At 44.2% G+C, this 27,500-nt stretch overlaps 1 long non-coding RNA gene across 1 annotated transcript in view; it reads left to right on the top strand.

The window, feature by feature from the left end:
- The window catches only part of LOC125034826, a 71,511-nt gene extending 45,235 nt beyond the window's left edge, over window positions 1-26,276 (top strand). The window contains exon 2 of the long non-coding RNA XR_007115721.1: window positions 26,201-26,276. This is a non-coding gene — a long non-coding RNA (uncharacterized LOC125034826). The remainder of the gene's footprint in view (window positions 1-26,200) is intronic.
- Window positions 26,277-27,500: the final 1,224 nt, after the last annotated feature.

Below are 27,500 nucleotides of genomic sequence, written 5' to 3'. Positions count from 1 at the left end.
TGTTTATTAATATGATTTTATACCTTTTCCTTTCTTGATATAGACTACTGTAAAATTACAAATGCCTTTCAAGGAAAAGAAGTTCATCATCCGACCCATGTATATTTTCCTCGAGGGTAATAGAGTTTGCACGATGTACTGTATGATTACAAGCGTGTATATGTCTGATAAGATAGTACTTTAGAAACGGATAAGTGAATGAGCCAAGCAGGTAACTCACACGAGGGGGGTAGGGCCGCGGGACTGGGCATGGGGAGGGGCAACGTGAAGGCGATGTTGGTATGGGGGTGTGAAGTGATCTAACCTACGAAGATGGTGTCCATGATAGGCCTAGAGGTTCATTAGGGCGGATTCAGGAGGGACCCATTTCTCGCGAGCCCCCCCACCAGGAGCCCCGGAGACGCCCTCCGAGGGGCCGCCACACCCACCGGGGGGCAGCCGTGTTGGCAGATTATGGGCACTGAAATAATTGGACGCGACTTCTAACTGCTGATTCAGGGATGTCGTTAAGGCTATTGATTCAGCATCGATAGATCAGCTTGAACTCAGTTATGAACGGTGTTGCCCGTCTGCAAGTAGGTTGCCGAGGGGCGGGGGGGCGCGGGCGTGAACTGCGGGCGTGTTGGAGGCCGGGCGCAAGGCACCTCCGGCGACCCCCTCCCCGCCCCTCCGCCAGGTCTCGGCGCATGCGCTCTGGGACTCCGGCGACTACATATTAGCGAGTAAATGGCCTCTGGAGGTGCGAGGTTGGAGGTCACTGGGCATCACCTCCATGTCTGCTTTTGGAGATCCATTATCCCCCCTCCCTTCCTTCCTCTCTCTCTTCCCATCCCTCCCCCCCTTGTTCTCTCCTCCCTCTCTCCATCCCTTCCCTCCCCCTGCCCCTCATCTCCGCTTATTCTTCTTCGCATTTGGCGTGTCTCCCTTTTTGCGCGTGTGTTTCTCGTTGTGGGGACGACGCCTTGGACCTCGATCTTCGTACGACGGAGGGGAAGGGGAGGGAGGGCCGTTAGGGGATTCAGGAGGGAGGGGGGTAAGGGGGATTCAGAAGGAAGGGGGAGGGAGGGGTAAGGGGGAGGGAGGGGGTAAGGGGGATTCCGAAGGAAGGGGGGAGGGGGGATTTAGAAGGAAGGAGGGAGGGGAAGTAGGATTCAGAAGGAGGAGGAAGAGGGTAGGGGAATTCAGAATGGGGAGGGAGGGGATAGGGAGATTCAGAAAGGAGAGGCAAGGAAGGAGATTTAGGAGGGGAAGGGGGAGGGTTCAGGGAGGTGAAGGGGAAAGGAATGGTTTAGTAGGGGAAGGGCGAGTGGAGGAGAGTAGGGGAGGGGAGGTTAGAGGGGAAGCACTAGAATGAGGAGGGGAGTCGAAGGGGAAGAGGGAAGGAGGTGGGTGAATAGCGGATTTTGTTGGGCATAGGTAAGGGGAAGGCAGGTGGGCGAGAAGGGGGTTTAGGGGAAGAACGATCAAAGGGTTGAGGGAAGGGAAGAGAAGGGAAGGGGGATGAGAGAGGAGGTCTCAAACGCAAAGTAAATGAAGGGGGCCCTCCCCGGATCGCGTGCTGGCCGCCCCGAAAAGGCCGCAACTCATGAATATCGCGCTATCGCCGGCCCCATTTGCGATAATAGCAGACATTTACATCGCAATTAATTAACGCCGCGAAGCTTATCGTGACGATATCTTTGGTGTCAGTAAGGGCATCGCGACCCACATGGCAAACCCGGACTAAATAAGATAAGCATAAGGCAAGAGAGAGAGAGAGAGAGAGATGAGAACGTCCTGTTATCTCTTCCGCTCCCTGAGACGTCCGCGAGGAGAGGAAGGAACTGGAGCTAAAGGGGAGGAGGAAGACGAGGAGGAGGACGACGACGACGACGACGACGACGACGACGACGACGAAGAGGGGAAAGGAAGGAAAGAAAAAGAAGAGGAGAAAGGAGGGGGAAAGGGGAGGGGAGAAGGGAAGAAGGGGAAAGAAATGGATGTGGAGGAGGAAGGAAGATAGGAAGAATAGAGGCGTAGGAGGAGGAAATGACAGAGAGGAAGAGGAGAAAAAAGAAAAGAAAAGGGGAAATGGAGTGTGTACGAAGGAGATGAAGAAAGAGGAGAGGGGAAGGAGGAGGAGGAGGCGGTAGTAGGACAAGAAAACAAGAAAGAGAAAAGGAAAGGCGTCGTGCACAGAGGTGGAACAAGGAGAGGAAGAAAAGGAAGAGGAGGAAGAAGGGGGAGTGTACGCGCGCGCGCATTCCACAGCATTCATAAAGGGGCGGCCGAGAGCTGGTTGGGGGCTGGGTGGATGGATCGCCTCACCGTAGGGAGCTGAACGTCTCAAGGATGCTAACAAGAAAGGTGACTTTCCTTGGCCGGAGAAGGGTAGAGGGCCGGGGGAGAAATGCGCTGGGAAAAAATGAAACAAAAATAAGCAGGTATGTAGGTGAATGACGATTAATAGAGACCGAGATAGATACGTAGATGGATGGGAGTAGATTTATATATGTATAAGATGTGATGAATACGTACGTAGATGATGAAATTGGATGATTGTGATTATAAATCAGAATGAGCAGATAATAGGTAATAAAAAGAGGAAGTAGATGTGAAATAAATAGAAATATCGATGGAAATGTATAGATTTACAAATTGATGAAGATATTAAAGCGTGGATAAATTAAAGTTAATAGAAACACAAAAATAATGGATAAAGGAATAGATGAAAATAAACAGACATAAACAAACAGATATATAAGAAACATAAGGATAAGCAAATACAACAGAAAACAACCAAACATTCGACGTTTAGACAGATTGTTAATTACTTTTTCAACGAAAATTATGCTTCATCCGTGTTGCTGTAAATCACCTCTCGAATTGGAGAATGATTCACTCATTTTTGGCGTCTGTAACGTGATCTCCTGTGTTGTCATTTCCCTTTGTTCGCATATTAAGAGAGAAAGAGAGAGAGGGGAAGAGAGAGAGAGAGAGAGAGAGAGAGAGAGAGAGAGAGAGAGAGAGAGAGAGAGAGAGAGAGAGAGAGAGAGAGAGAGAGAAAGAGAAAGAGAGAGAGAGAGAATAACAAGACAATATTCCCGACTGAATAAATTCCTTTGTTGTGGTCAAAGATATAACTTTCAAAAGAACTTTTTTTATTTTTAAGTAGAGGCAAATTTTGGGATTTGAGGTTAAAGATGAATTTCATTTCGATGTATTTTTTAAAAGTTTGTGGCTGTCGATCTTTTTGGAAGTGAAGAAAAGGGAGAACATTTGAGATTGGAGAATAACGGAATCATTATATTTTTTAGATTTCCTTCATATGAAAAAAGAAAGAAAAAGGAATCTGCATATTTTTATTTTGTTATGAATACCGTTGTTATTATCAATATCATTATTATTATTGTTGTTATTATTATTATTTTTATTATTATTATTATTGTTGTTGTTATTATTGTTGGTGGTATTATTATTATTATTGTTGTTATTATTATTATTATTACTATTATCATTGTTAGTGTTATTGTTATTGTTTTTAATGTTAGTATTATTGTTGTTATTTTTGCTGTTATTGATGATAGTAGTACTAATAATTATGTGCGAAATTGATATACATGTTACAAAATGAGAATCTCTTGCCTATTTCCTTGATTTTCTTTAGGTTAATCATCATCATCACCCCCCCCCCCCCCCCCACCTCCCGATTTATTATCTTTTATATCTAGAATGAGAGGTCGGCGTGGGTCAAGATTACAGATATTGTACTGAAATTACAGCATGATACAGTAACCTGATACCTCATTAATATGCAAAGTTGAATCACGTCGGGTCATGTGATAGGTTACTAATGTCAGGTTGATTAAGCCTTATCATCTTTTTGTTTTCTTATTTTTGTTGTTTCTATTTGTTTGTATATTTTGTATGTCTGATTGCAGTGCTGTTTGCGTTGATTTTTTTTGTCTTACTCTTTCGTGATTTAATTTTGAGTTTTATTTGCGGTTATTTATTACCGCTAGAGAAAGAGAGATAAAAAAATCATAAAGTTTTTGGCAACACTGGTTGACTCTTAGGTGTGTATGCCTCTGCCAACGTTGCCAACAGCTGGTAACACTGGGATATAAGCATCGCTTTAAATCACCTCAGTCGGAAATCTCTTTCAAATCTTTTCTCATCCAAGATATTTTTTTGGTTTCATTTTCTCAAACAAGACAAATCAATCCCAGAGAGAAATAGGAAAAAAAAAAGGAAATCGTTTAGTTAATCGTACAGTTTCTTGAGCATCCAGAGACACAATTTTTCCTTCTCGGGAGATGGTAGCGCTGTAGGCGAGAGATGCTCCCTGCGGACTGAGATTCGGGAAACCTGCGGATTCTGTGACGTAGGCCTAATTGTGACTTATGGCAGTTTTTAAAAGGAGGGAGCGGAGGCCTACGCTATGGCGGAGGTGTGCTATCGTTTCGAGATGACTTGGCGAGATGGATAAAGGTTTGGAATATTTACTGCCCCGGATCCATATAACAAGTCGCCATTGGGATTCCGAGTGTGTTTTGACCTTTGTTGCTCGAGATTTTTTTTTTTTTTTTTTTTTTTTTTTTTTTTTTTTTTTTTTTTTTGAGGGTGGGGCGTATGTGGGGTTGGTTCGAGTGAAGGGTATGGGGGGGGGGGGGTGAGGGGAAGGGGGAAGAGGGATAAGGTGTGGGCGAGTGGGTGGAAGAGAAAGGGGGGGGGAGGCAGAGGATCAACAATTACCTCATTTTTATTTGTATTTTCCCTCATCTCTGTCTTCCTTTTATGGGGATATTTATGGGTTTCCTATTTTCTTCATATTTCCACCTTTCCTTCTTTTTTTTTCTCCCGTTTTCTTTTGTCTCTCTTTTCTCTTTCTCTTTTTTTTTCATCCCACATTTTCTTTTGTGTTCGGAGCCCCGTTGTCATATCGAGACATCTTCGGAAACTTGATACGGTTTGCAAAATTTAGCGTCTCGCTTTATGAGATATAAATCGCTCATTAGCATAATTGATTTACTGGGCGACAGTGAGATAAAACTTTCTAAAGAAAATAAGGGGAAAAAAATAATGAAACAATATACAATAGAGTAAAGTAAAGATGTAATACAATGAGGGAAAAAATACACTTTAATTTTACTTTGGGTTTCGATAATATATTATTTTATTGATTTGTTTGTTTAAATGAATACTTAGGGCAAAGAAAATAAGCTCTATGTAAATACAGTTTTGCATGTATTTGAGTGAGTGACTCAGAAAGTGAGTGAGTGAGTGACGGAAAGTAGTTAGAGCAAATGAATGAGTGATCAGGTGAGTCGAATAAGAATGAGACAGAGTGAGATGCTTGAAAAAATCATTTCCGATCAACTAACGTTCCACAGAAGAAGAAGAAGAAGAGGAAGATGATGATGATGATAAAGGAAAAAGACTAAGGTAAAGGAGAAGAAGTAGGAGATGAAGAAGTAATATGAGAAGGAGAAAGATGATGAAAAGAAAAAAGAAAAAAGAGGAGGAGGAGAAAGATGATGGAAATGAAGAAGAAGAAAGAGGAGGACGAGAAAGAAGTTTGTGAAAATGAAGAAGAAGAAGAAAACTGTCTTTTGCCCCTTAACTATTCAACCATCATTCTCTCTGTTAACCGCTTATCGGAAGAAAACGAGTGTTTGACCTTTCCAGCTCTTCCGACGGCGCTGTGGCTTCTAGAACACCCCCGACTGACCATTTTCTTTTTGATCTCCCACTCCTCTCTCACTTGTTTTTCCTGCCTCCGTTTCCCTCCTTCCTTTCTTAATTTCGCCCTTCTCCTCGTAAGATTTGACTCGAAGTAGTACTCATTACTGATTATGTTTTTCTTCTCTCTCTCTCTCTCTCTCTCTCTCTCTCTCTCTCTCTCTCTCTCTCTCTCTCTCTCTCTCTCTCTCTCTCTCTCTCTCTCTCTCTCTCTCTCACTTCCCTTACCTTATTCCTTACCCCCCCCCCCTCACAACTCTCTTCACTCAACACACCCTTCTCCATCCCCAACCCCCCCTGTCCCCACACTCCTCCCCAAAACCCCTACCTTCAACCCTTACCCCAATCTCAACCCCAATCCTATTCCCCACCGCCCTACCCCAATCCTCAACGCCCACCCCACCATCCGGCCCCCACCCCTGCCCCCAACCCCTCCCGATGCGTGGGGACCCCCCACCGGACAGCCAACCTCCGGGTCTTGTTATAGTAAGATTGAAGACGTTTGAATATTCACGGCCTCGCCCCTCCCCTCTCCCCCCCCACCTTCCCCATCGCCAGCTAATTAGAATTTGATCATCGGAGGAGAAGAGGAGAAAATACCCATTAATATTAAGGCTTGTGTTAGCTATCGGCGCCTCATGCAACATTCCTGCAACTTTGCCACCTCACCTTCTTCGAGATTATTGTCCGATCTTTTTTTTTCTTCCATCTCTCCCTCTCATTGTATACAGTATATCTGTCCGTATATTTATCGATCCTTTTCTTTCTATCTTTCTACCTCTACATCTTTCTCTCTCTCTCCCTTCCATCTTCCTCCCTCCCTCCCTCCCTTTCTATCTCCCTTCTTCCTCCCTCCCTCACTGGAAATTTACCCTCTTACTATTAGACTATAGGTAGAGTTTTTGTGTGTATGTTTGTGTTCGTCTCTGAACGTATGTAAGTCCATGTGTGTATGCACGCTTGTATGTGTGTGTGTGAGAGTGTTTGTTTACTTGTGTACCTGGGAGAGAGGCGTGTGTGTATGCATACATTTGGATTTACGATATCCCATTTGCTAGTATGCGCGCATGTATATATGTGTGTATGTTTGGTGCGCGTGAGGGGAGCAGCCGTGTGTTGACAGTGAGCGTGCCAACGTGTAAATATTCATGGGGCAGGTGATTTTGACAGTGAATCCGTTACCATTATTTGGATAATTGAGGTGTGTGGTGATTTAGAGTTGAATCATGCATTTGTCGTTTCGCGGGGGTAGCGATTTCCTTTCCCTTTCCTCTTCTTTATCCCCTATAACTCTACCTCCCATTCTTCCTTACTCTGTTCCCTATTCCCCATCACTCTACCTCCTTTTCCCCACCCGCAATCATCTTACACCCCAATTCAGCAACCCCCATCATTTTGTCCCCATTCCCCACTGCTCAGCCCCAATATAAACATCAATTCCCCCAATCCCCACCACTCTCCCTTAATCCCCAGAAAACCCATTCGTCTTCTCCCAATTCCCCATTCTCCATCCTCCATAGATTAGAGAGCAGATAAACAAACAGAGCGTCATCCAAGGTGTTCACTTCTGCGCGCTATTTTGAAGTGAAAACATCAGCCCCCGACTTCAATTGGTGTCGACCGTTAACGGTGACTTTTTAACGATGATTAGAATTTGAAAATTTGAATGCAGCCTCATAAATAAAAGGGCGATAACATTTGCTAGATCATCTCCGAATGAGATTTTACATATATGCAGTCGTTACGCTGGGATTACTGTGAATAAATTCTCTGATTGTGTTAAATTTCTAAAGCAAGATTAATGCTTCAGCAGTCTGATTGTCTGATGTCATGACCAACAAGGAGACAAGAGATGAACAACAATGTTTTTTATGTGTGTATTTTTTTTTATATTTTTTTGTAATTTGTGTTTATTTGTTCCGTTCTTTGCGCGTCTCTGTATTATGTTTGCGTGTAAGTGCATGCTGCCAACGGACGATTGTGTATTGAATCGTGTGAAAAAAATCAACAATGCATGTTTTTCTCTACGCAGCCTGTGTGTGTTTGTTTCTGCTAATGCACAGACAAACAAGAGTGCGTCCAATGTTTGCTCAATTAATAGTAAACCCAAAGAATCTTAAACGATATATATATATATATATATATATATTATATTTTATATATATGTGTGTGTCTGTGTACATACGTATGTATGTACACACAAACGCAAACATGTGTGTATGTGTGTGTGTGTGTGTATGTGTATGTAATATATGAATATATATTTCATATATATATTTATATATATATATATTGATATAATTCACTTGCGAAGAACGATATTCATTTCAGATTTGATTCCTTTCCGAGGAGTAGAGAGCAATTAAGCAAATGGCATCACCTGCATTACCCCAATTAATCGCATTGGATATATCAGGGTTATAATAAACGTTGATTTATTGCAGTCCTAACAGCTTGCAGTTGAATTATCAAGTTAATGATATATATTTTAGATTTTTATGATTATTTGAATTAATTATATCCATTGCCTTACACGTGTAGATATATATATATATATATATATATATATATATATATATATATATATATAATGTATACATATAAACACACACACACACACACACACACACACACACACACACACACACACACGCTTCCGATTTTTATAATTCTGTATATTGTATATATATACATATAAGTATCAGTATTGTCTCCTTTTAGTTAGAGAAAGGGCACACGATCTTGTCCCTTTGACAAGGAAGAAACAAAAGCAATTTCTCGCCCAGCCTCTCATAAACCAAGACACTTCGGGAGGGAAATCACAGCAGAACTCGGGGTCAGGGCGGAGTGGGCGGCGGCGGGCAGGGTTAGCCAAGAACCACAGCAGGGGTATGTGGGTGGGTACTGCTCCCCCTCCTGGCCCTCCCCTACCCCTTCCTCCATTCCTTGGTGGGTATTGCCTCCTACACACCCTCCCAACCCCTATCCATTCCCTCCTTTATCCGTCTCCCTTATCCATCCTTTGCTTCTTCACCCCCATTTCCACTTCTTCCCCCCTACATCCCATCCCCAAATACCCCAAGCCTTATATCCATACCCCCCCCACCCCCTTCCTTCAGATCCCCTCCCCCTCCATCTCCCCCAACCTCCCCCACCTCTCTCCCCCGAATCCCCCTCCTTCCCAAATCTCCCTCCCTCCCCCAACCCTGCCTCCTCCTTCCCCCACCGGTGACCGCAGAGTGTCCGGTGTACCACAGGTCCTCCAACTGTCACCCGTGTGTTTTGTTCCCCCAGCCCACAATACACACTCTGCCGGCCCACCCGCCTTCTTTCTCGCCTCCGTTGTCCTTTGGGAACTTAAGGAAATCGTTTCATAGGACTTTTGGGGTGTTGTCGATTGGTTAGGTTTTGCGGGGAGAGGGGGTAGGGGGAACGGGGGAACGGGGGCAGGAAGAGGGAGGGGTGGTTCGGGTGTAGGGATAGACGGAATGGGGTGAGGGGGTCGGTATAGGGAGAGGGGAGGGAGTGGGAGGGTAAGTTGAAATCTTAAAAGGTGTAGCTGTGTTTTTAAGTTGTTTCTACCCCCCTCCCTCTCTCTCTCTCTCTCTCTCTCTCTCTCTCTCTCTCTCTCTCTCTCTCTCTCTCTCTCTCTCTCTCTCTCTCTCTATCTCAGCCTTCCACCTTCCTCCCTTCCCTCCCCCCTCGCTCTTTCCCTTTCTTATTCTTCTTTTCTTTCTTTTCTCCGAGTAGACATTTAAGGATTATTTGCTAGCCGCCTCGTTAGCTAGTCATTGTTCTCGTCTTCCATTGGCGGAGCGGAGAATGGCTCTTAAACGTTATATCTGTGACTTCGCGACTCTCGATCTCCCTTTCGGTTGACTCTGAAAGTACGTTGGTTGTATATTCGCGTTCGCAAATCGCAAGTTCTGGACGAGTTAATAGACTTTTAAAGAAATAATACTCGTTTTATCTCTTAACGTTTTTTTTTTTTTTTTTTTTTTTTTCGTATATTCGGAAGAACATTTCCACACACGTACGTAGTCATGATTTTTTTTTTTTTCTGGTGCGATTTTTATTTTCTACAATTTTCTTTTTCTTCTCTCGCTTCCTCTGCCTCGACTTCGACAATGTTGGAATTACGTTCATTATTTACGTCGTTATGGCGAATCACCGTTTTAAAGCTGCATGCTGGCCAGACCGACGCATGATTCGCAGGAAACTGAACAGTCCTTGGCTCCCTGAAAACAATACCTGGCCACCATTCTTCTTGGAGTATTTGCGCGATGTATGACGTAACATATTTGATATTATTATTCTCACCCTTTAGTTCAGTGTGGATTGGTCATTACTTCCGGGTACGTTTTATTGTGTATTTGTGTGTTTTTCTTTCCTTTATTCTCTGTCTCTCCCTCTCCCTCTCTCTCTCTTTCTCTCTCTCTTTCTCTCTCTCTCTCTCTCATTTTTTTTTTTTCAATAGTGTGTTTTTCTGGCACTTAAGAGCGGGGATGGAACAAACGTATGCAAATTGGCGGAATGAGAAGTAGTATTTATTCACATTTAGTGTCGACGTTATTTTGAGAATTAAAAGACCCGGTGGCTGAATATGTACTTTCTGTGGCGGTGTTTATGTTGACGTCATTTCATGCTGGATGTTTATACTATTAATAGCATGAATCCTCTACAGTACTGAGCAATATAATGCGAAAAGTTTTGATTTTCAGTCTTTCAAATGAACAGATATGTTTGTTGTTGATTGTATACAAGGTTGAGAAAGAGTTATAAAAAGTGATATCGAACAGGGATATACTGACAGAATTGGTAGAAAATTCATATCAAAGATTGAGAAAGGAAGGAAAAGAGAGATGAGGGAAGGGAGGAAAGAGGAAGACGAAAAGGACGAGAAAGTAAAAATTTGAGAAAGAGCAGAAGAAAAAGTAGGGGAGTGAGGAAGAGATGAAGAAGATGGTGATGATGAAGAGGAGGAGGAAGAGAAGAAGTAGGGAGAGGAAAAGAGGGAAAACGAGGAGAAAGATGAAGAGGACGAGAAGCAGGAGACGGAGAAGGGGGAGGAGGAGTAGGAGAAAGACGAGGAGGAGGAGAAGGAGAGAAGCAGGGCAAGGATGAACGGGAGGAAGAGGAGGAGAAGGAGAGAAGCAGGGCAAGGATGATCGGAAGGAAGAGGAGGAGAAGGAGAGAAGCAGGGCAAGGATGAACGGGAGGAAGAGGAGGAGAAGGAGAGAAGCAGGGCAAGGATGAACGGGAGGAAGAGGAGGAGAAGGAGAGAAGCAGGGCAAGGATGATCGGAAGGAAGAGGAGGAGAAGGAGAGAAGCAGGGCAAGGATGAACGGGAGGAAGAGGAGGAGAAGGAGAGAAGCAGGGCAAGGATGATCGGAAGGAAGAGGAGGAGAAGGAGAGAAGCAGGGCAAGGATGAACGGGAGGAAGAGGAGGAGAAGGAGAGAAGCAGGGCAAGGATGATCGGAAGGAAGAGGAGGAGAAGGAGAGAAGCAGGGCAAGGATGATCGGAAGGAAGAGGAGGAGAAGGAGAGAGCAGGGCAAGGATGAACGGGAGGAAGAGGAGGAGAAGGAGAGAAGCAGGGCAAGGATGATCGGAAGGAAGAGGAGGAGAAGGAGAGAAGCAGGGCAAGGATGAACGGGAGGAAGAGGAGGAGAAGGAGAGAAGCAGGGCAAGGATGATCGGAAGGAAGAGGAGGAGAAGGAGAGAAGCAGGGCAAGGATGATCGGAAGGAAGAGGAGGAGAAGGAGAGAAGCAGGGCAAGGATGATCGGAAGGAAGAGGAGGAGAAGGAGAGAAGCAGGGCAAGGATGAACGGGAGGAAGAGGAGGAGAAGGAGAGAAGCAGGGCAAGGATGAACGGGAGGAAGAGGAGGAGAAGGAGAGAAGCAGGGCAAGGATGAACGGGAGGAGGAGGAGGAAGACGCAACCCCCCCCCCCCCCCCCCGGCGCACCCCGTGGCATCTACAGGTGCTAACTCTCCAGAAGGTGACTGATGGGAAACGAGGATGCGATAAGGTTCCCCGAGATGACAACAGAGTTAACAAATATTTTCTTTATTCTCTTTTCGATCTTTCTCATCTTCCTTCTTCTCCTCTTTGTTCTTCTTCTCCCTTTTGCTGTTGGGATTTTGTGGTCGAGGACGAATGAGATAGAGAGATTGTTTGACCCTGATAAGAATATTTTGAGATGTAAGATACGTTGACGAGGGACTTTGCATACAGCACTGACACGACGGGACATCAGTGGCGTCATATATCATAATATATATATATATACACACACATACAATATATATATATATATATATATATATGTGTGTGTGTGTGTGTGTGTGTGTGTGTATGTACACAGACACATACACACACATATGTGTGTATACATACATATATATATATATACATATGTATACATATATATACATAAATATATATATATATATATATATATATATATATATATATGCTTGTGTGCGTGTTGTATATGTATGACAGTATGTGTGTATGTTCTATGTTCACCTGTGTTTGAGGCACTTATTCTTTGTATTAACTCCCACTAAACATAATATGTGTGTGTGTGTGTGCTTGCTTGCTTTTCTTTAGGGCGCGGGCGTCGCTTAGGGGAAAAAATTCTTGATCGACGTGAATTATCCACCAAAGCAAGATTAACATATCACTGCCGATCCTTCAATAATTTAACGTGCAAGACCGTCTTGTATATGCAAAATGAGTCGCCCCCTGTCCGTCACCTCCCACGCACGCACGCACGCACGCACGCACGCACGAACGGTGGCGAGGGAGGTCCGTGTCCGTGCGCGCTCCTTTTTTTATCACTATTTTTTATCTTGTTGTCTTGTCCTTTGTGTGTCCTTGCTGCTTGCTTGTGTTTTTTTCAATGTCTCTTTCTTCTCTTCATCTTTTATTGACTCTTCTTCATTCCTTTCTTTCCATCTCCCTCATCGCTTGTGTCCGACCAGCCCTCCTTTGCTTCTTTGTATTCCTCACTTCCTCATTTCTTGGTTTTCTCTTTCTTCATCCCTTTCTCTTCTTCTCCGCTATCACTTGTTCTTCGTAAAGACGACCGACAGCTTACAGAACCATATATTATGCATCAGCTGACCCGGGGGAGCATTGTATTTATCATGCAGTGTGTCATTGTCGTCAGCTTGACATCTTTTCTTCCTCTGGGATCTCGGAAGCAAAGAGGAAATGTCACGGCGTGTCACATTATTGCTTTTGGGGGGACACTGGATTTGCGCGAGTTTGATTTATTTGGTGTAAGTGCAAGTGTGTGTGTTTACATATACACATATATATGTGTGTGTGTGTGTGTGTGTATATATATATATATATACACATATATACATAATATATATATATATATATATATATATATGTATGTATGTATGTATATATCAATTGTGTGTGTGTGTATTTATAGATAGATTTATAGCTCTTTGTGTCACTTTCAATAAATCTAGCTTTACATTGTGGGTTTTTCTACCGTAGTATCAACACGGTAGAGTGTTTTCACCATTCATAGCTAGATAGATATATAGATAGATAGATAGATAGATACAGACATGTGTGTATATATATGTGTATCTGCCGCGAGGGTCCAGTGGATAGAGCACTGGACTCCGACCTTCGTGGTCAAGAGTTCAATTCCCCGCCACTGCAGTCGTAAAAATGCCTGCGCTCCGAGTATTGGCTGTAGCCTGATCTCACGGCGAGTAAACGACATATCGCCATGAGAAATCAGGTGTCGTAGGGAAGTCGCCGCCGTGGCACAAGTAGTAGAGCTTTGAACAGCCATTGATTAGGGAGGGCATCCAATCAGGTAAGGGTGGTACTGCCAAATGACATCTCAATAATAAATTGGGAGAGACCTAGATCCTGCGCTGGAATAAATGGCTGTTGATCAAACAAACGTGTGTGTGTATGTGTATGTATATATATATATGTGTGTGTGTGTGTGTGTGTGTGTGTGTGTGTGTGTGTGTGTGTGTGTGTGTGTAAAACCCTCCCTTCTACAGCCTGTGTTCCCATCCTGCCCCCCTCCCTCCCCTTTTTTGCAATTGTTTTCCCGAAAGGCGACTCCCCAGCGTCAATCGAGCGCATCCTGTTGGCAGTGCAGTATGGGCTCTGTGTTGATGAAGTTGGCCACGTGGAAGGGTTGGAAATGTTTGTGAATGTTTACGCTGTTTACAATTGTGAGTTCTTGGGTTATGTAGAGTACCTTGTCCGCTTTGTTGTTTTTGCTGTTATTTGTTTATTTTGGGGATTAGATAAGATTCCAGTGTAGATGGAAGTGAAGTTTGACTTTTGCCGAATCGCTGTTCTTTTTATCGCCGTGTTGGTTTTTCATATCAGGAATATTAAGCTTTATTGATACGTGAATGGAAAGAAATCACATGTACATGTCTGGGTATACATCTGCAGCGTATTCATTTGCATATTATGAATATCAACGTGACGCAAATGTTGGTGATTTTTTTTTTTCTCTTTTCCAAGCGATCAAATTGAACAAAGTCAAACGAAACCCTATTAGACCCTGCTTGCAAGATATGGCGACGCGCACGTTATCTTTAATGATGATTGTTGTTGAGTTATTGAAATGATGATGGACGTATATGGCTTTATAGACGGCCATGTGGCAGTCGGCGTCAACTTGCCTCCTCCCTCCTTGAAGCGCTGAGGGAGAGAGGCAGCGACAAGTTAGAAGCGTCGCTGTTGCAGTATTTAGGTACATTTTTTGCGTATGTCGTGTTTTTTTTTTTTCCTTTTTTATTATCGTGGAAGATGCTGCGTTGTCCCGATGGCCTCGAGATGGCCCCTGCTGTCCCTCGCTGCTCCTCCTCCCCGTGTAAATATTTAATGAAAAGAATCCGAAATTAAAAACACTTTGGCTGTGTCGGACAGTAAAATCGCCCAGTCTAAACTCCCTCTGTAGATAGTTGCCAATTCCTCGATTATCATTCGCCCTTCGTTGGCCCTCCGTTTCTCCTCGCCTCCGTCCTTCCTTCGGGACTTGGCGTTCATCGGGCGTTATGCCCATTTCCCTTTGTCCCTTGCCCGACGGGACCCGATCGGCCGACGGAGGGCTGAAGGGGGACCCGAGGCGGCGACGGCGGGGTATCGTTACGCTCGCGCCCTTGCAACACCGCCCCGAACGCGTGGGTGTCGGAGGTGTGGATTGCAACACGTAAACAAATGTAGCCCACCCACGCTAGTTTGGTGTGTGTGCGGCTGAGATGTATGTATGTACGTATGTATGTATGTGCGTGTTTGGTTGGAACTTTGGGGAAAGGGATGGGTGGGGGTGGGATAAAAGGGGTAGAGGGAAGGGAAGGGGGAATGGGTGGGGGTATAGGGGAAGGCAGGAGGAGCAAATGTGTGTGTTCTTGTTTATTTGTGTGTACATGTGCGATTGTATTTGCAGACATGTTTATACTTCGTAGGGATAGGATGCCAGATTCGCTTTCTCTCTCTCTCTCTCTCTCTCTCTCTCTCTCTCTCTCTCTCTCTCTCTCTCTCACACACACACACACACACACACACACACACACACACACACACACACACACACACACACACACACACACACACGCGCGCGCGCAGTGTGTGTGTTTGTGTGAGTGAGAGAGAGCACACGTGTGAGAAAGAGATTGATAGAGTGCATATACATGTGTACATGAGCGTACATCAACACCACAAAATAGATAATATTTTTTTTTACCCGCGAAAGGCCCGTGCAAACCCCCACCCCCACTGGTGCCCATACGCGCTCATCCCCCCCCCCCCCCGGACCGCACTCGACTATCAGAACGCCCATCCGCCGACGCACTCCCGCCCCATTTGCGTCGACACGTGTTTTTACGACGGATCCTGATATATTGATTTAACCTCTGAGGCTCCGGGATTTCTGAGAACACGAGGAGAATGTGCTTTGTCGAAAACTCTCCTTTTGTGAATTTCTAGTATTTACTCAAGGAGAGAGAGAGAGAGAGAGAGAGAGAGAGAGAGAGAGAGAGAGAGAGAGAGAGAGAGAGAGAGAGAGAGAGAGAGAGATGGGGCGGAGGGGGTGGATGAGAAGGAAGGGGATTGGGAGGGAGGGGGGAGGAGGTTTAATGTATGTACTATATATACATATATATATATATATATATATATATATATATATGTGTGTGTGTGTGTGTGTGTGTGTGTGTGTGTGTGTGTGTGTGTGTGTGTGCGCGCGCTTCCGCATGCGTGCGTGTGGGTGTGTTTACATGTGCGTGCGTGTGTGTGTGTGGGCCTGTCTATCTGTCACTATGTATATAGATGTGGGCATTGAGTTGGGGAAAAAAGGTATAAGAGGGAGAGAGTAAAGAAAAGAGAAGGAGGAGGAGGAGGAGGAGGAGCTACCTGTGTTCAAAGAAGTGTGAATGACATAATTCTTACAAGTGTATTTGCATGTCTCAAGAGAGGCCCGGGCGTGCGTGAGCGAGTGTCCACTTGAGAGCGCCTCCCTTGCCCTCGGCGAAATCATAGGCCCGTGATACAAATGTTCTGGGAATATTTAATCCATTTGAACTGTCTCTCTCTCTCTACTTTCCTTCTCCCTCCTCCCCCTCCCCTTCCCCTTTCCTTACCCTCCGCCTTCGATATATCTTTATACTGGGCTCGGAGGGAAGAGGATGGAGAGGTAGGGGTAGATGAAGAGGAGAGGGGATGATGGAGAGGAGGAGGGAAGGAGAGAGAGGAGTTAGGAGGGAGGGTGAGAGAGAGGTAGGGGGATGGAAGAAGAGAAGGGATGATGAAGAGGAGAAGGGAAGAAGGGAAAGGAGGTAGGAGGGAGAGGATGATGAAGAGGAAGAGTGAAGGAAGAATAGGAAGAGAGAAAGAGGGAGAGGAGTTATGGGGAAGGGAAAGATGGAGAGGTTAGGAGACAATGAGGAAGAGGAGGAAGACGAGATGAAGGCGGGAGGAGGGAGAAGGAAGACGAATGGAAGAAAGACGAGAGAGGGAAAAGGAGGAAGAGACGAAGAGGATGGAGGGAGAAGGATTGGTTATTTCAGGTTGTTACTGAAGGATGTCTGTGGTCTCCTTGCTTAATGGTGAATAAATGGATGATGAAATTTGTAAGAACCGATCTGTCTGCGTAATTTCCCTCATCTCATTAGCTATATTTCAGTTCACCTTGTAAAGTCTAATCCCAACATCCTCGTTTTCCAATGGTTAGTTTCTTCCTCATTTAACAGGATTAGTCCACACCAAAATGCCACAAACTGATTAACTGATACAGATAATTTTAATCTCCCTAAGCCTGGGTTCTGCGTTCTCAACCCCCCAAGGTCCTTGGTCCTCGGTTCCTACCCTGGTCCCTAGTCCCTAGTCTTTAGTCCCTAGAACGCATGGCCCCATCATGGCCCTCAGTTCCAATGTCCCTCCTCCCTCCCCCACCTCCCCCGAAACCCTTAGCCCCCTAGCGGTACCTGTAGTCTGGGTGTAATCTTGTGCGTGTAATGTTAGCAGGCGGGTGTTGATGCCCGAGTGTAAACATGCTGGCCCACCCACCGTTTTCGTCGCTGCGTGGGACCTGATGTTGGGGAGAGGGGGGGGAAGAGGGCAAAGAGGGGAGAGTGGGAGGATGGGGCAAGGGGGAGAGGGGTTAAAGTAGGGGGAGAAGTGAGAGTTTCATAGGAGTGGGGTGGGGGAAAGAGAGAGGTTAGTGGAGAAGGAGGAGGAACAGTTTCACTGGGGTGGGTAAGGTAAGCTGTACTGGAGAAGGGGAGAGGAGAGGGGGTTTCATTTAGGGTGGGTGATAAGTGGGAGGGAAGAAGGTGGGGGGATGGAGGGGTTTGGGTTTCGTTAGAGAACGGAATACGGAAAGAAAGGGGAAGAAAGTTGGTTTCAGTTGGGAGGAGTAATAGTTTCATTGGAGTGGGAAAATGACGGTAATTGAGTGGGGGGGGGGGGTCAAACGAGGGGGTAAGAGACGTAAGAGAACGGATCGTGAAGAGGGGGAAGATGGAGGTTTCATCAGCGAGGGCGGCGAGCGCGAGTCAGACAGGAGAGGAGAGGGATGAGAAGAGGTTTCACCAACCAAGGATGGGTTTACACTGAGGTGGAGTGGGAGGTTCTAGCAAGGGTCGAAGAGCAGGTTTCATTTGGGACGCGTAGATAAGGCTTGAATTGAAGTAAGTTTACGCCGTCTACAAACAAGCGGAGGAAGATGTCGATGCAGCTTGGCCTAATCTGGCTACACTGATTTATATACTGTATTGTACGTACTTATTGGATTGCGCTGTATCAGTACAAGTGCAAGCAGGAAGACAGTGTTCACTTAATTACAGGTCGCTGATATTACTATTTACATATATACATCATGTGTATATGCGCGTGTATATATGTGGGTATCTATATATCTATTCATCTATCTGTCTATCTATCATTCTATCTATCTACCCGGGGAAGGGTGGGGTGAGGGAGGGGATCCGCTTGATGGGGTCCAAGTCGTTGTTGTACAAGGATCTCCCCCTCCCCCCCTCTCCCAAGTCTTCTTGAAGATGTTCCTCTCCACGACGATTACCACCTCATATCCTATTCTTGAAGTGATGATGCTATTAGTACTTCATGAAATAAATAAGTAAAAAGAATATCGCGATATAAAGATATTGAAATCCGCGTATACATACACTCACCTCCCCCCTTCCCCTTCCCCTTCCCCCTTTCCCCTTCCCCTTCCCCTTCCCCTTCCCCTTCCCCTTCCCCTTCCCCATAGATAGAGACACCAAACCTTCCCTCGGCCAGCTGTAGCCTCATTCAACCTACAGTCCTTAAGGCAAGCGGCACAGGATATATTCTTGACTCGTCTCGCACTCTACAGGGGGTCCAGGAAAGCGGGTCTGAAGTGGGTTTATTTTAATCAAATTATCTTAGAGTGTTGTGGAGTATTGAATGACATATTTATATTTCCACGAGAGACTCTAATCGTACCTCCTCCCGCTTGATTTATAGTGTTATCTTATCTCTCATCGCGAAATCTTTACTCCTACTCATGATTAACAGCTGGACTCGGGATTTATGCGCGGGACTTTCGGCGCTTTGTTTTTGTTTTCGGGTCGTTTCTGCTGTTGTTGTTGTTGTTGTTGTTGTTGTTGTTTTTCCTGTGTTTTTTTGTAATTTTGCTCTCTTGTTTGTTTTTTTGTTTCTGTTTTATGTTGTTTTTTGTTTGTGTTTTATGTTGTTTTTGTTTGTGTTTTGTAGAGTGTTTTCTTGTTTTTTGGGGGTCTTCGTTTAATTTGTCATAATTTAGCTTTCTTTTTTTACTTATTGATTTATTTTGTTTATTTATTGGTAGTTTATAAATGTTTTTTGTTGTTTTCTCTCTATGTTTATTTGCATGTCTGAAATTTCCTTTGTTAGACTCGATTGTATTTACATGTTAAATTCTTTATCCTCTCTAAATTTATCTCAATAGCTGAAACAAGAAGATAAACAAGTTAATCGATAAATAAATCCATTAATTAATCTCACAAAAACAACAAAAACAACATATATTAGGCCTATCCTTTACAACAACAAACTTTCATTAACTACAAAAGTGCAAGTAAGTCTTAAAAGATATAATCAACTTTTCAAACAGTTGATTGATTTTTTCTCCCCGTGCGATTACAAGGATTCAACACTGATTATGTATTTTGTGCTGACTTTGGATAGAGATTGCCGGCATCTTGACCCTATCTTAGTGAGTCGACGGAGAGTAAATAGATGAAGAGGGATAAGAAATAATGTAAGAGAGGACGAAGGAGAGGGAGATAATGTAAATAAAAAGGAAGGAGAGGGGGTTAACGTAAATGGAAGAGTAAGGAGGGAGAAATATTATAAACAAAGAAGGAAGGAGAGCTAGGAATGATGCAAATATAGGGCGAAAGGCAAGGGGGAAATCTAATTAAAAGAAGAAGAAGTAATGAAGTGAAGGAGGGAGAAGAGAGAAGAAGAATGTAAATAAAGGACAAGACGAAAGAGAAAGAGTGAAGCTCAAAGGAAGAGGAGAGAGGAATAATGTAAATAGAGAAAATAAAAATGATGTAAATAAAGAAAAAATATAGAGAAAAATTATATAACTAAAGGAGAGAAGTGAGAGAAATAGAGATAATGATGAGGTAGAGTACGATAAAGGTGGCAGTGTTGATTATGTTAATGTTGATTATGGTAAAAGCATTGGCAATAATAATGACGATGATGGCAGATCTATAGTAATGATAGTAATAATAATAATGGTGTTGGCAAATGCAATGATGATAATGAAACCATAGTCAATAACAGTAATAGGGAAGATATAGATAAGATATGGAAAGAAAAGAGAAAATGCTTCTTATTTTATGTGGAATTAGAAAGAAAAAAGACTCCCCTCTTTGGAAAGAACATGTTTATATTTTTGTTAATTAATGAAGATATACGTTTTTACATGTTAACCCTAAGGATATAATGTATGTTACTAGACCAACTATTTTCTTTTCTTTATGAAAATATGAATACACACACACACACACACACACACACACACACACACATACACACACACACACACACACACACACACACACACACACACACACACACACACACACACACACACACACACACACACACAAACACACACACACACATACACACAGACACACACACACATATACTTATATATGTGTGTGTGTGTGTGTGTGTGCGTATGTGTATGTATAATGTATAATGTATATATACACACATACATAATACACACACACACGCACACACACACATATATATATATTTATATATTTATATATATATATATATATATATATATATATATATATGTGTGTGTGTGTGTGTGTGTGTGTGTGTGTGTGTGTGTGTGTGTGTTTATTTATGTATGTGTTTATACATTCACAAGTATGATATGTATGTATTAATTTACTTACATTCACGATTTTTAGCGTGCATAGATGTGTTGATATATCACATTAAAGATTTTAAGTGTATCAAATCGATACAATTTCTACGCGGGAGACAAGCAGCTCCTTGCAAGCAGCATCCAAGAGTCGCATTTCTGAAGATGATCGCGGTTCGTAAGAGAGATTAGATATATAGATGATATTATGTTAATTGATTAATACAAATAGAAGGATGTTCTAGAGAAAAAAAAAAAAAAGGAAAATTGGTATTATGGTTGATAGCGTTTTTTCATATAGAAATGAAAATAGATAGTTCAGAAATGAAATAAATCCTGAAATCCAACCTAAACTCGAGAGGCAAACAGCACACGACCTGAAGATCCTCGGGGGCTGTACAAATACGCACACCCTCGCGCGAGTATCAGGCCGTACAAATGCAAAATTCCAGGCCGTCAGCAGCAGCACTCGGGACCCGGCGAAGACAACATCTCCGAGAGGCTGACAGTGAAGCAAATCTCCTGACAAGGCAGCAGCTTCTTCAAGTAGCTCACCTTGCCCAACCCGCCGTCAGCCGTCCCCTTGTCAGCCGGCTGGATGGGGGGGGGGGGGGCACCATCTTAGGTCACAGAAGGAGAGAAGACTTGATAAACTTGGGAGACGAGAAGAGAGAGAGAGAGAGAGAGAGAGAGAGAGAGAGAGAGAGAGAGAGAGAGAGAGAGAGAGAGAGAGAGAGAGAGAGAGAGAGGTTACAGTACACCCGAAGCCTCCGAGGCGCTGGAGCGGGAACTTGGAAATGGGTGGGGGAGGGGGAAGGGGAGGGGAAAGAGAAGAAGATGGGGAGGGTGGGGTTATGTTCATTGATGGGAGTGGCTATGGTTGGGGATGCTTGTTTGAGGTTGTAGTTGCTTGTATGTGATTGAACGTGCAATCATTGTGCTTGTTTGTATGTGGATGCAGAGAGTTTTTATTTATGTGGCTATGGTTATCGCACAACATATGTGGATGAGGTTGTGTTTGTGGTCATGTGACTGCACGCATTATCTCCGAATTTTCAGATATGTGTCTCTTACTCCACATATCTCACCTGCACCCCTTCTTGCACAAACATACGACACTACTTTCAAACAAAAACAAAACAAAAAAAGAAAGCCGAGATACCCCCACACCTTCCTCCCATTCAAAAATGATGCGGTAACTCCAACAAGTTAGTTTTTTTTTTCGCGGCAAGTTCGACAGAAAAAGGTTGGCGCGGTATCTCAGATGTGGCCGCGTCACTCGCCCGGTCCCAAAATGGTCCAGTTCTTGCGTTCCAGACAAGGGAGAGTTGCTCAGGCCATGCATCTTCATCTGTGCTTATGTACGGTGTGATTCTTGTGTGTGTGTGTTTGTTTGTGTGTGTGTGTGTGTGTGTGTGTGTGTGTGTGTGTGTGTGTGTGTGTGTGTGTGTGTGTGTGTGTGTGTGTGTGTGTGTGTGTGTGTGTGTTGATGTGTGTGTGTGTGTGTGTGTGTGTGTGTGTGTGAGTGTTGAGTATGTGTGAGTGTGTGTGTGTGTGTGTGTGTGTGAGTGTTGAGTATGTGTGAGTGTATGTGTGATTGATTGGTGTGTTTGTTCGATGCATGTGTGTGTTTGTTACTTTGTGTTGGTATATGTGTGCATGTTTGTTTGTGTGTCAGTATATGTTTTTTTTTTTTTTTAATATGCGCCTTTTATGTGCCACTTTTATGCAGCTACTTTTATCTTCGACTTTCCTTTTATTAAACTGGATTTGCGATAAGGACCTGCATTCGATCCGCATACCATGATGTAATTTTCTTCTTCTCAAACCCTAATGCAAACAAACGAACAGAATTATCTTGATATATTACTAAAGCAAATACACCAGGATAAGTAAAAAGAAGAAAAAAATACAATTCCGCAAACACGCTGTTAAGTGCAAGAACTCGAAGGAAATTATAGAAACAAAAGAAACAGGAGAAGGAGAAGAAGAAGAAATAAGAAGGGGAAAAGGAACGAGAAATTATAAATGTTATGAAGGTTCAAGATGATAATAACAGCCCTCAAGAAGAGGTCGAGATGTGAATCTGAGAAAACAGTACGACGTGGAAGCCCTTAAGTGGACCTTATCCCCCTCCCCCCCGTCTCTCTTTCTCCTGTGCCCTTGCTGTCTCTTTTCTTCTTTTTCTCTTTTCTCTTCTCTCTTTTATCTCTTCTTTCTTCACTCTTCTCGCCGCCGCTTCTCTTCTCTCTCTCTCTCTCTCTCTCTCTCTCTCTCTCTCTCTCTCTCTCTCTCTCTCTCTCTCCCTCCCTCCCTCCCTCCCTCCCTCCCTCCCTCCCTCCCTCCCCACTCCCCCCTCCCTTTTATCTTTTCCATGCTTTGTCCATCTACTTTCTCCCCCCCCCCCCCTCTTTGTCTTCTCTCTTTCTATCATCTTCGCACTTCTTATCTTTATCCCCCTTCTTCCTTCGCCCTTCCCCCCTCCCTCTTTCTCCCTTGTCCCTTACCCAAATACCCCACTTCCATACCCCCAACCTTATCCACCTTCTCCCCTTCCCTGTCCCTCACAGACCCTCCCTTTTCCCTCCTTCTTCCCCAACCCCCTTCCCCACAATCCTCTTCCTTCTTTCTCTTCTTTTTTTTTTTTCCTTTTTTCTTCTTCGTCTGCTTTTTCTTCCTCCTCCTCTAACCCCTCTCCCCCCCCATCATCTTCCCCTTCCTCCTCCCCCTCCCTTAACCCCCCCCCCCCATGCCCCGCTTTCGAGTTTGGGTGGAAGCGAAGGGAAGTGTTATCAGGCGTAAGCAATAAAGATGGCGATAACGTCTTTACCAAACACCAACCTTCTCTTGTGGGTGCTGGGACATTGTCTATTTTATTGTTTAATTGGTAAAGGTGTCCTGCTTTAATTGTACGTCCTTAACAAAGGTGCTGTCCGGGGGTGGACCGATGCCACAAGGGATTGATCAGCTTTCGTTTCCCTTCGTTTTGTGTCCCCGCCTTTCATATCTTTTCAGCTTTTTTTTTTTTTTTTTTTTTCCTTTTTCTTATGATGGCTAATTATGGATGTTTGTCTTATTTTTTGTTTGATTTTTTTTTCTTTCGTTGTCTGTGCCTTTCTTTCTTTTGATAGGGGCAGGAAAAGACTTTTTTCTCTCTTCTTTTTTTTCCTTCCTGTTTTCCCGCCAGGATTCAGAAAGAAAGAATAAGCACGTCGGTGGCGAGTGACGTCACACTTCGACAAGAGAGCATCGGGGGCATTTTATTCGACGAAGGGAAACCCGCAAGGAGACGAAATAAAATGAACAAAAGGCCAAAGTGTGATCACGTGTCTTGCCTTACACCGGAGTTTTAACTTGTGCCGGTTTAAATTACAACCGTGGGCATACGGTTATAAAATGAACTTGCGGCCGCTACTCTTTCAACTTCCCTAACCCCCTACCCCTCCCTTCTGCTACCTACCTCGTCTGTCTCTTTCCCCATCACCCACCTCTTCTTCTCTATCCCCCATGCTTCTCGTTCTATCCCTATCTCCTACCCAACCCCCCCCCTCTCTCCCCATCTTACCTCTTCCTTACCCCTCTCTTCCCCAACTTACCTCTCCCTTCCCCCTTTCTCTCCCATCTTATCCCTCCCCTCCCCCCCTCATTCCCAAACTTACCCTCCCCCCTCCTCTTCCCCCTTCCCCCCTTCCCCCTCTCTCTCGCGTCCTTCCAGAAAATTCTGGCGATGGAAATGATACCCATTGTTAGCTTTTTGTTGTTTATTTATGGCCAAGGAGTGAGAGGCGAAGGCGTATTTGCATATACAATAGGGAAGACAAGAAAGAAAGGGGAAACCAATAGATTATTTTTTTCCCCTTCTACTTTTTTCTTCTTTATTTCGTATTTAGACCTATAGTTCGTTTTGTATTTAGCCCATTTGTGCTGTCTTGTATTTTATTTTGGTAAAAGGTAGATGCTCTTCCTCTTCGTCCTCTTGTGTTTTTCTGCCCCTCTCTCTCTCTCTCTTTCTCTCCCCCCCCCCCTCTCTCTCTCTCTCTCTCTCTCTCTCTCTCTCTCTCTCTCTCTCTCTCTCTCTCTCTCTCTCTCTCTTCTCTCTCTTTCTCTCTCTCTCTCTCTCTCTCTCTCTCTCTCTCTCTCTCTCTCTCTCTCTCTCTCTCTCTCTCTCTCTCCCCCCCCCCCTCCCTCCCTCTCTCTCCCCTCCCTCCCTCCCTCCCTCCCTCCCTCCCTCCCTCCCTCCCTCCCTCCCTCCCTCCCTCTCCCTTTATATAGTATTTAATAAAGAAAAAGCCAAGCGAACGTGTCCCTTTGCCAAGGTGTTTATTTCGACGTGTTGTTGACGTAGTACATGGCAAGAGTGAATTTTATGGCAAGTGAATACTCGTTTATGGCGACAGTAATTGTTGTTAGCAGACGTCGCTTATCAGATTACGCCGTGGCCCGAAACCCTCGTTTATCTGGTTCAAATTAATACAAGAGAAAAAAAAAAGAAAAACGCGGATTTTTATTTTTATTTTTTCTTTGTTACTTCGAACGGTTGCTGAAGGTGCGTAGGTCGAGGAGATGGAAATTGTGGAAGACTATTCTTAGTAACGTTTTAGGATTTTGAGGTTGATGTACTGGAGATGCGACGAAAGTTCGATTTTTTTTTTTCTTTTTTTTTTTTTTTAACATTTTTTTACGAACAGGTGTTTCGATTTCCGACGTCACCCGCGAGCGAAGTCGTTGCGAGATGTTTTTTCCTGTCGTCTCCTGACGTCAAAATAGATGCAACATTCCGATAACCAAACAGCATTGCTAGAGTACCCTGTTCTCGAACGTCTACATGTTACGTGTACCTGCGTATTTTTATGTAAGGATAGTCCCATGTAAACAAAGACCACAGGTACATGTACTCACACCCGGACGCAGTTCCTCTTAGGATTCGTTAATGAGAAAAATTGCTCGACTCCGTGCCACTATAGAACACCCCTTTGGCGCTCGGGACATGGCGAACTTGTGAAACTTTGGATCCAAGCGGATGAGGAACTTGTAAGAAGCCTTGGCCGGGCTTAGGGCGGCATTAAGCTGTCAGTATTGTTTTGGTGGCGGGCGTGAGCTCGGGCTGAGGGCACAGGCTAATATTGTATTTATCTAGACCGTATCGTGTAAGATGCTGTGCGTTTTGGAGTGGGTGGGGGGGGGGGGGGAGGCAAGGGGATTTAGGGGGGAGGTTGTCTTTAGTTCTCTTTCTAATAACTCTTTTTTTCTCTCTCTGTCTATTCTTTGCCTACCACGTTTCGTTTTCTCTCAATTAGCTGTGTGGGTTTCTCTCTCTCTCTCTCTCTCTCTCTCTCTCTCTCTCTCTCTCTCTCTCTCTCTCTCTCTCTCTCTCTCTCTCTCCCTCTCTCTCTCGAATTCCCTTTTAAAAAAATACTCAGAAAATCTACTCTATCTTTATAATTATTATGATCTTATGGTGAGAGCAAACTGAATGTTTCAGTTTGCCATTCCACATTTTTTTCCTGAAATGTATTTGTTAATAATGTGTTTTTTATCTTTTTACTTTCAGGTAAGCTGTCCGTTGCTGCGTACGAATAAAGGAGTGAAGCTGCTGTGAGTAGTCGGTTTCTGGTTAGAAGACAAAACAAAACAAAAAACGGAAAAGGAAGAAAGACAAAAAAAAAAAAAAAATGTAGTCTAAAGTTGTTATTATTATGTTTATGTTTTGTGTTATAATTTCGTCCCCACTTTTTCTGTTACTCAGGTATTACATACATACTTTTCCACCACAAGATAAAAACGAAAATAAAATAAAAATCGATGTAATAGTCTATAGATGTGCTCTGTTACGCCGATAGACGATGAAATGAAGCATAGTCGTAAATATGTCAGCATATAATATTGATCTTCATTGTCATAGATCACTTGCATGACAGAATACGCGAAATATTTCAGATAGTCATGAGAACATCATTGTAGCCACAACATGAGTCACATTCGCGCCCGTTGTCACATCAGCTGGTCTGTCGGTATAAAATATGAGGCGGTTTATTCGGCGTATAGGCTGTGTGTCTGTCATGCACCCGCGCCCACGACACAAAATGAACGAAACCGCCGCCCACTGGTGCCCGTTGTCGCCGCCCATATCAGGGTTTTGAGGACCGCCCATTTATGAGGTTTTGAAATTGTGTCCCATTTTTTATTATCGTTTGGTTGCTGTTTATTTATAAGTGTAGGTCCCCCGTTCCATGTGAATCGATGTTAACTTGTCGGTAAATCACTTTATTGTGCATGATTTAAGCGGTTAGTTACTTTCCAGTGCATGGCTCTCCCCCCCCTCCCCCTCCACATACACTCACCTGCCCCCCCCCCCCCACACACACACACCTACATCCCCTCGCCCGTCTCAACAGCTGGACTCGACCCCGATAACTGGACACTAACTTGACCTCGAGAAGCCGGTAGGGATGAGGGGAGGGGAGGAGGAGGTGGAGGAGAGGAAGGAATGGGAAGGGGAGGAGGAGGAAATAAGAAAACTAGAGTTAGGGATATATATATATAGAGAGAGAGGGAGAGAGAGAAAGAGAGAGAGAGAGAAAGGGAGATAAACATATAGATAGATGAACAGAGATTGAGACAAAATCTCGTAAGGGAAAACAGACCCTAGCAACCCACTCACCCCCACCCCCCCACTCCACCCTCCTACCATTATTGTTACCCGCGTGCAACATGGCGAGCGGGTAGGGAGTGGGGGGAGGGGGCGTGGCGAGCGGGTGGGGGGGAGGGGCAGATAGCTTTTGGTTATCAAGTACGGTATTTACGGTCCAAAAAAGACACGAATTATGAACGTGAAGGCAGCCATCGACAGT

The sequence above is a fragment of the Penaeus chinensis genome, chromosome 18 (genome assembly GCF_019202785.1).
Source record: "Penaeus chinensis breed Huanghai No. 1 chromosome 18, ASM1920278v2, whole genome shotgun sequence".
Taxonomy (NCBI): Eukaryota; Metazoa; Arthropoda; class Malacostraca; order Decapoda; family Penaeidae; genus Penaeus; species Penaeus chinensis.
This window is presented reverse-complemented; position numbering and strand designations above follow the sequence as displayed.